The sequence below is a fragment of the Nanorana parkeri genome, unplaced genomic scaffold (assembly GCF_000935625.1).
Source record: "Nanorana parkeri isolate BGI_ZX_2015 unplaced genomic scaffold, ASM93562v1 scaffold2008, whole genome shotgun sequence".
Lineage (NCBI taxonomy): Eukaryota > Metazoa > Chordata > Amphibia > Anura > Dicroglossidae > Nanorana > Nanorana parkeri.
The window spans coordinates 34,269-44,072 of record NW_017308276.1 but is presented as its reverse complement, the minus strand read 5'-3'; the positions used below and the strand labels follow the sequence as shown (position 1 = coordinate 44,072).

At 49.5% G+C, this 9,804-nt stretch overlaps 1 protein-coding gene across 1 annotated transcript in view; it reads left to right on the top strand.

The window, feature by feature from the left end:
* The window catches only part of EYA2 (EYA transcriptional coactivator and phosphatase 2), a 68,264-nt gene that overhangs the window by 24,847 nt on the left and 33,613 nt on the right, over positions 1-9,804 (top strand). The window lies entirely within an intron of this gene.

Sequence of the window (9,804 nt, the reverse complement as noted above, 5' to 3'; positions counted from 1 at the left end):
CCCCGAACCCCTTCCCCCCGTTTTACTGGAGGAAGGTCGCCGGCAGCAGCTCGGTGCGGGTCGGCACACCCGGCTGGGCGTTTATTTCCAGGCTGGCATTTATTGTACCGGCTCCTCTCCCTCTGATGTCGTAATTAACAATTGCGCCGCACATGTTACATATGACCGCGAACGTCGGAGTGCGAGCAATAATTCTCAGGCCATTAATCACCGATAACACTGAACCGATGCGCGGTAAAAGCTTTTAAAGTGTCGTCTATGGCCAATTTTGGTTATTGTAGTGGTTTTTTTTTTTTGCGATTTCACGGACGCGCGCAATTTTAATGCTTGACATGTTTGGTGTCTCTTTACCCGACGTGACCTCCCCAGTGGTGATTATATGCCACCAAAAGAAAGCTCTATCTGTCCCCAAAACATGGTACATAATTAGTTTCAGTACAGCGTCGCATGACGCAATAAACGTCAGTCAAAGTACCGCAGCGCTGAACACTGAAAAATGGGCGGGACGGGAAGGGGGTGTAACACCGCGGGCTACAAGGGGTTAATACGTCTCTGCTACCTTTTGTCAAAACTCCTGTTCTACATGCTTTCCTTTTCTTCTTATCCTGCCAGGCACACACTTCCTGTCTTGGCATAGGGGGGGGTGACAACGCTCTGTATCTGTAGAGGAGCGCAGTGTGGTCACTGCTCTGTATCTGTAGAGGAGCGCAGTGTGGTTACTGCTCTGTATCTGTAGAGGAGCGCAGTGTGGTTACTGCTCTGTATCTGTAGAGGAGCGCAGTGTGGTTACTGCTCTGTATCTGTAGAGGAGCGCAGTGTGGTTACTGCTCTGTATCTGTAGAGGAGCGCAGTGTGGTTACTGCTCTGTATCTGTAGAGGAGCGCAGTGTGGTTACTGCTCTGTATCTGTAGAGGAGCGCAGTGTGGTTACTGCTCTGTATCTGTAGAGGAGCGCAGTGTGGTTACTGCTCTGTATCTGTAGAGGAGCGCAGTGTGGTTACTGCTCTGTATCTGTAGAGGAGCGCAGTGTGGTTACTGCTCTGTATCTGTAGAGGAGCGCAGTGTGGTTACTGCTCTGTATCTGTAGAGGAGCGCAGTGTGGTTACTGCTCTGTATCTGTAGAGGAGCGCAGTGTGGTTACTGCTCTGTATCTGTAGAGGAGCGCAGTGTGGTTACTGCTCTGTATCTGTAGAGGAGCGCAGTGTGGTTACTGCTCTGTATCTGTAGAGGAGCGCAGTGTGGTTACTGCTCTGTATCTGTAGAGGAGCGCAGTGTGGTTACTGCTCTGTATCTGTAGAGGAGCGCAGTGTGGTTACTGCTCTGTATCTGTAGAGGAGCGCAGTGTGGTTACTGCTCTGTATCTGTAGAGGAGCGCAGTGTGGTTACTGCTCTGTATCTGTAGAGGAGCGCAGTGTGGTTACTGCTCTGTATCTGTAGAGGAGCGCAGTGTGGTTACTGCTCTGTATCTGTAGAGGAGCGCAGTGTGGTTACTGCTCTGTATCTGTAGAGGAGCGCAGTGTGGTTACTGCTCTGTATCTGTAGAGGAGCGCAGTGTGGTTACTGCTCTGTATCTGTAGAGGAGCGCAGTGTGGTTACTGCTCTGTATCTGTAGAGGAGCGCAGTGTGGTTACTGCTCTGTATCTGTAGAGGAGCGCAGTGTGGTTACTGCTCTGTATCTGTAGAGGAGCGCAGTGTGGTTACTGCTCTGTATCTGTAGAGGAGCGCAGTGTGGTTACTGCTCTGTATCTGTAGAGGAGCGCAGTGTGGTTACTGCTCTGTATCTGTAGAGGAGCGCAGTGTGGTTACTGCTCTGTATCTGTAGAGGAGCGCAGTGTGGTTACTGCTCTGTATCTGTAGAGGAGCGCAGTGTGGTTACTGCTCTGTATCTGTAGAGGAGCGCAGTGTGGTTACTGCTCTGTATCTGTAGAGGAGCGCAGTGTGGTTACTGCTCTGTATCTGTAGAGGAGCGCAGTGTGGTTACTGCTCTGTATCTGTAGAGGAGCGCAGTGTGGTTACTGCTCTGTATCTGTAGAGGAGCGCAGTGTGGTTACTGCTCTGTATCTGTAGAGGAGCGCAGTGTGGTTACTGCTCTGTATCTGTAGAGGAGCGCAGTGTGGTTACTGCTCTGTATCTGTAGAGGAGCGCAGTGTGGTTACTGCTCTGTATCTGTAGAGGAGCGCAGTGTGGTTACTGCTCTGTATCTGTAGAGGAGCGCAGTGTGGTTACTGCTCTGTATCTGTAGAGGAGCGCAGTGTGGTTACTGCTCTGTATCTGTAGAGGAGCGCAGTGTGGTTACTGCTCTGTATCTGTAGAGGAGCGCAGTGTGGTTACTGCTCTGTATCTGTAGAGGAGCGCAGTGTGGTTACTGCTCTGTATCTGTAGAGGAGCGCAGTGTGGTTACTGCTCTGTATCTGTAGAGGAGCGCAGTGTGGTTACTGCTCTGTATCTGTAGAGGAGCGCAGTGTGGTTACTGCTCTGTATCTGTAGAGGAGCGCAGTGTGGTTACTGCTCTGTATCTGTAGAGGAGCGCAGTGTGGTTACTGCTCTGTATCTGTAGAGGAGCGCAGTGTGGTTACTGCTCTGTATCTGTAGAGGAGCGCAGTGTGGTTACTGCTCTGTATCTGTAGAGGAGCGCAGTGTGGTTACTGCTCTGTATCTGTAGAGGAGCGCAGTGTGGTTACTGCTCTGTATCTGTAGAGGAGCGCAGTGTGGTTACTGCTCTGTATCTGTAGAGGAGCGCAGTGTGGTTACTGCTCTGTATCTGTAGAGGAGCGCAGTGTGGTTACTGCTCTGTATCTGTAGAGGAGCGCAGTGTGGTTACTGCTCTGTATCTGTAGAGGAGCGCAGTGTGGTTACTGCTCTGTATCTGTAGAGGAGCGCAGTGTGGTTACTGCTCTGTATCTGTAGAGGAGCGCAGTGTGGTTACTGCTCTGTATCTGTAGAGGAGCGCAGTGTGGTTACTGCTCTGTATCTGTAGAGGAGCGCAGTGTGGTTACTGCTCTGTATCTGTAGAGGAGCGCAGTGTGGTTACTGCTCTGTATCTGTAGAGGAGCGCAGTGTGGTTACTGCTCTGTATCTGTAGAGGAGCGCAGTGTGGTTACTGCTCTGTATCTGTAGAGGAGCGCAGTGTGGTTACTGCTCTGTATCTGTAGAGGAGCGCAGTGTGGTTACTGCTCTGTATCTGTAGAGGAGCGCAGTGTGGTTACTGCTCTGTATCTGTAGAGGAGCGCAGTGTGGTTACTGCTCTGTATCTGTAGAGGAGCGCAGTGTGGTTACTGCTCTGTATCTGTAGAGGAGCGCAGTGTGGTTACTGCTCTGTATCTGTAGAGGAGCGCAGTGTGGTTACTGCTCTGTATCTGTAGAGGAGCGCAGTGTGGTTACTGCTCTGTATCTGTAGAGGAGCGCAGTGTGGTTACTGCTCTGTATCTGTAGAGGAGCGCAGTGTGGTTACTGCTCTGTATCTGTAGAGGAGCGCAGTGTGGTTACTGCTCTGTATCTGTAGAGGAGCGCAGTGTGGTTACTGCTCTGTATCTGTAGAGGAGCGCAGTGTGGTTACTGCTCTGTATCTGTAGAGGAGCGCAGTGTGGTTACTGCTCTGTATCTGTAGAGGAGCGCAGTGTGGTTACTGCTCTGTATCTGTAGAGGAGCGCAGTGTGGTTACTGCTCTGTATCTGTAGAGGAGCGCAGTGTGGTTACTGCTCTGTATCTGTAGAGGAGCGCAGTGTGGTTACTGCTCTGTATCTGTAGAGGAGCGCAGTGTGGTTACTGCTCTGTATCTGTAGAGGAGCGCAGTGTGGTTACTGCTCTGTATCTGTAGAGGAGCGCAGTGTGGTTACTGCTCTGTATCTGTAGAGGAGCGCAGTGTGGTTACTGCTCTGTATCTGTAGAGGAGCGCAGTGTGGTTACTGCTCTGTATCTGTAGAGGAGCGCAGTGTGGTTACTGCTCTGTATCTGTAGAGGAGCGCAGTGTGGTTACTGCTCTGTATCTGTAGAGGAGCGCAGTGTGGTTACTGCTCTGTATCTGTAGAGGAGCGCAGTGTGGTTACTGCTCTGTATCTGTAGAGGAGCGCAGTGTGGTTACTGCTCTGTATCTGTAGAGGAGCGCAGTGTGGTTACTGCTCTGTATCTGTAGAGGAGCGCAGTGTGGTTACTGCTCTGTATCTGTAGAGGAGCGCAGTGTGGTCACTGCTCTGTATCTGTAGAGGAGAGCAGTGTGGAGGGTGGTTTTGTAGCCTTCAAAGATAACTGGAAACAATGTAACTGATAAGAGTCCAGCCCAGGCAGAGAGCGCAGGAAGTTATCAGCTCGCTGTATTTCTGGCGGGATCATCAGGGATTTATATTTTTTGCAATGATGGAACAGATATAACAAAATGCTTTTACAGCATATTTAAGAGACCACAATGGACCACATAGGAGAAGTTCATTATTCGGGTTTATATATATTTTTTTCTTGCAGATAAAGTGTTTTTTTTATGACAGAACCCCCAGAAATGTGACTTTGCTGGGATCAGTCTGATAGTAAAAAAAGGAATGCCGTTTGCTTCGTAAAAGCGAAGCCTCCGTGAAACGAGCCTCCATCTCCAGCCTCTTCCCTCCACATCTGTTCCGCATTAGATTTAGTCTCAGATTATGGCGGCCCCGAGGCCCGGAGCCTGTCCTGTGGGGACGCGGCGGCCTTATTTGTTCGGGGTCAAATCGCACATTTTACAGTACAATTAATGTCTCACCAATAATTCAGCGTGAGAGAGCCGCGGCTTTAGAAGGCCCGAAGCAGACCCGTCCCTGCTAGAAACAATACGCCGCCACCGCCTCTGACGACGGCTTACTTTATCACGCTATTCACAGCAACTTCTTACTGGAGGTGAAATATCCACTTACTGGAAGATTTCATTGTTCAGGACGAAATCCCCGACTCGCCTTCTATAGGCTGATGACCCCCAATTTACGGATGAACTCCGGGATTAAACAAACAAATACCTCATTCACAGCACCTCATTCCTCATCATTGTCCCTCATTCACAGCACCTCATTCCTCATCATTGTCCCTCATTCACAGCACCTCATTCCTCATCATTGTCCCTCATTCACAGCACCTCATTCCTCATCATTGTCCCTCACTCACAGCACCTCATTCCTCATCATGGTCCCTCATTCACAGCACCCCATTCCTTATCATTTTCCCTCATTCACAGCACCTCATTCCTCATCATTGTCCCTCATTCACAGCACCTCATTCCTCACTATTGTCATTCACAGCACCTCATTCCTCCTCATTGTCCCTCACTCACAGCACCTCATTCCTCATTCACAGCACCTCATTCCTCATCATTGTCTCTCATTCACAGCACCTCATTCCTCATAATTGTCTCTCATTCACAGCGCCTCATTCTTCATAATTGTCTCTCATTCACAGCACCTCATTCCTCATCATTGTCCCTCATTCACAGCACCTCATTCCTCACCATGGTCCCTCATTCACAGCACCTCATTCCTCATCATTGTCCCTCATTCACACCACCTCATTCCTCATCATTGTCCCTCATTCACAGCACCTCATTCCTCATCATTGTCACTCATTCACAGCACCTCATTACTCATCATTGTCCCTCATTCACAGCACCTCATTCCTCATTGTCAATCCTCATTCATTTATAATCATGCTTTGTTGTCTTACCTCATTCATAGCACCTCATACCTCACTGTCAATCCAAATTCATTTCTCCTCATTCCTTGTTGTCAATCCTCATTCATAGCACCTCATACCTCACTGTCAATCCTCATTCATAGCACCTCATGCCTCATTGTCTTCCCTCATTCATATCTCCTCATGCCTTGTTGTCATTCCTCATTTATACTCATGCCTCGTTGTCAATCCTTATTCATAGCACCTCATGCCTCGTTGTCAATCCTCATTCATAGCACCTCATGCCTCATTGTCAATCCTCATTCATTTATACCCATGCCTTGTTGTCTTCCCTCATTCATAGCACCTCGTGCCTTGTTGTCAATTCTCATTCATAGTACCTCATGCCTCATTGTCAGTCCTCATTCATAGTACCTCATGCCTCATTGTCAGTCCTCATTCATAGTACCTCATGCCTCATTGTCAGTCCTCATTCCTAGCACCTCATGCCTCCTTGTCAGTCCTCATTCCTAGCACCTCATGCCTCGATGTCGGTCCTCATTCATAGCACCTCATGCCTCGATGTCGGTCCTCATTCATAGCACCTCATGCGTCGTCATTGTTCCTGGCAGATGATCCGGCTGGATCTTGGCGTGGAGCTGGTAGTGAGTAGGTGAACTCTCCCCCATATAATGTACTCCTTGCTGGGATTCCTGTCCAGTAAATAAATCAGAAGGTGCCGGGTATGAAATAGGATTTCTAGCTGAATTTGTGCTGATTTTCCTGCCAAGAACAAACACTCCTGATTGCTGCGAGCGCGGCGGCGGCTGCTGCTGCTGCCAATATCGTAAAACTAATATTTAGCCGTAGAGAGACAAATTATCACCAGCCGGAGGGACAAAGGGGCATTCATTTTTATTGTCCTGCACTCAGGGCCCTCGGATGCCGCCGCCGCAGAGAGCGCACAGCCCCGGCCTTTCAAATGCCCCATTCTCCACGCTCCGCCGCCTACATGCAGCCGCCGATCGGCCGCGGCGTCACAGCCCTGTGGGGCGTCACTTGCTGAGAGTTCTTCAACAACTCCTCTGGCACGGATGGGTTTGTTCAGCTGTTCATTCCCCAACTAATCCAGCTGCTTATATCAAAACAAACAGGGTCTTCGGGGAAAGGACCTGGGGGGGGGGCCTCTCCGAAAGACCAGCGACTCCACTGAACGCTATTTGTACTTAAGATGGACGCAAAATATATCCCATGATCAGTGGTACATTGAAGGACGCACTTCACTAAAATGAGGGATATGTACTCCTGCCGGTCTCTCATTTATTCCAATCTGGACGATACTTTGTAACCCGAAGAGAGCGAAACAACCGACAGCAAAGTGTTACTTTGTATCTTTGTATAGTGTCCCCCTGCACTCCTCACAGGGTCTCCGGCATACAAATCACAATGATGGCGCTTGCAGTGATACTCACGGATGGCGCCGTGCACATCAAACAGCAATTTTGCACTTTGTAACCCGAAGACATAGCTTTTTTTTTTCAATATGTGGAAGTGTGCAAAAAAAGTTTAAGGGAGGATACCAATTTAAAGGGACCCTGTCACCAACTGACTGAAATGCAGAAAAGTCGAGTAATGTAAATCCTGAATTCCCTTTCCATAAATAATTTGTATTCAGTTTTGCCTTCTAACGTAATAGAAAATGTGATTACTTCAGGAAGAGTCAATTCCCCAGCACAGCCCCCAGTGGTGTATCCAGGGTATGGCACATATGAGGCATGCCTTGGGCAACACTTAATGGGGGAGGGCCGCTTCATGGGTCAGCGAAAGGTTGGCGACCCGTGGAGACAGCAGACTGCCGCTGTCATTATTCAATTTTTTATTTCTTTTTACTCCCCTTGGGCTCTTTTTATTTCTTTTTTTTTTTCTCTTGACGCCCCTCGCCCATACATATACCTCCACCCAGCTCTTAGCAACCAGGGATGCACTGGTGGCATCCCACCCGGCTACTGGCAACCAGTGACATCATTGCAGCCAGAGCATCCCTAGTTGCTAAGAGCCGGGTAAGGAGATGTACAAGGGCCATACACATCTCCCCGCCTGGCTCTTAGCAACCAGGGATGCTCGGACTGCATCCCACCCGGCTCCTGGCAACCAGTAACAGCATTGCTGCCAGAGCATCCCTAGTTGCTAAGAGCCACGTAAGGAGATGTACAAGGGCCATATACATCGCCGCACCCAGTCCATAGGAAGCAGGGATGCTCCGGGGGTTTCCCGTCTGTCTCCTGGCAACCAGTAACACAATGCTGCCAGAGCATCCCTAGTTGCTAAGAGCCGGGTAAGGAGATGTACAAGGGCCATACACATCTCCGCACCCAGTCCATAGGAAGCAGGGATGCTCCGACGGCGTCCCTTCTGGCTCCTGGCAACCAGTAAGCAACCAGTAACACAATGCTGCCAGAGCATCCCTAGTTGCTAAGAGCCACGTAAGGAGATGTACAAGGGCCATACACATCTCCCCACCCGGTCCATAGGAAGCAGGGATGCTCCAGCTGTGTCCCGTCTGGCAACCAGTAACACAATACAGCCAGAGCATCCCCAGTTGCTAAGAGCCAGGCGGGGAGATGTGTATGGGCCACCCCTTTTCCAATCACATCTCCCCGCCTGGCTCTTAGCAACTGCGGACACCCTGGCAACATCCCGCCCTGTTGCTGGCAACTAGTGACATCAGTGGTTGCCAAGAGCCAGGCGGGACGCCGCTAGAATGTGCCTTGTACGTACAGTGCTTGCTGCTTCTCCCCGTTCATAGACATATACACCAGCTAGTGTCTGTAGGAACCATAGGTTACTTCATTCATATATTGGTGTGATTTTGTTTTCCCCCACAAACAATATTTAGGCCAATGAAACGATAAACACTAAATATTGTGGTGCCCTGTATTCTGACTCCGATTGTTGTGCTAATGACTTATCCCTTGCTGAGACCTCTATGCCCGGCCTGTATAAGCAGATTCAATCACTGAGGACAATCATTGTCAGATAGCTGAACTCACCAATACCTTTTCATCCACAAGAGTTGCTTTATTCTGTACATTAGACAACATGATAACAGCAGGTAAATGATTGCGGTATTATGCGGTCAAAAGGTGATAACTTTGTAGCGTACTATGTGGAATACGTGTGTCCCTGATACATGTGGCCTGTAGCTGCATCCATGACACAGGAAGTGCTAAACTCAGGAAGAAGGGTGGGGCATTACATACAAAGGAAATGTGTCATAGATCTTAGGGAAGGAACATGGAAAAACATTTGAATTACCACAAAGGGTCACTAGATGGCAGCATATAACGTACTATAGAATCTCCATAGGAAAATGGTTCAAAGAAAACAACTATATAAATTCTCATCTACATTAATGCAAATAACATAGTCTATGCCCCATTGGGGCGGCACACCCTACCACTACCAGCAATATGAAATAGCGCTGGGTCTGCTGTTCTGTTACCCTTTAACACTTTACTATCCCATGTGTGTCCCGGGATCTCAGATTGCTGCCGGTGAGAAGTTCTTACGACAGTCTGAACACAGTCGATGGATGACGAGATCCCCTGTCTGTGGCCACCTATATAAGAGTGAATTTTGGAATAGATCGCTGTCCCTGGACACATCTTTCTGCATCATTGGACGGCAAACACAGTACCAGACTCTTGTCACATACGTCTGCTTGTTTGTTGCCCATAAAACATGGCTGACGCTTCAACTCAGAGAGTTGTGTGTTGGTGCCGGTGGAGTGGAGTTTTCCTTTAAGCCGCTTATAACGTCTCTTCGCTCTTCTCTTTGCACTCTTGGCTCTGCCCAGCTTCGTGCCACCATGGGGGTTCCATCTATCAGAACCTAAAAAATGCGGTCACGTAGGGCTCACCTCCAGTCTGGGACTTTGAAGTCGTGGCTGAGGGACCCCCCACAGGGCCCGCAGCCTCAGAACAGAGTAGAGTCAGAGACTGAGGCGGCTGAGGCGTCCTCCAGTAAATAAATGCAATCTTTGTAGGCTGCAGGAAGGGCGCTGTGCATGCACTCTGCTACGGCGTGTGGAGACGGGACGCCTGTGCTGCTTAGACCTTCATATATCAAACAGGTTTTCCATAGACACCAGAATGACCCCCCCCCCCCTGTGTCCGCCCCC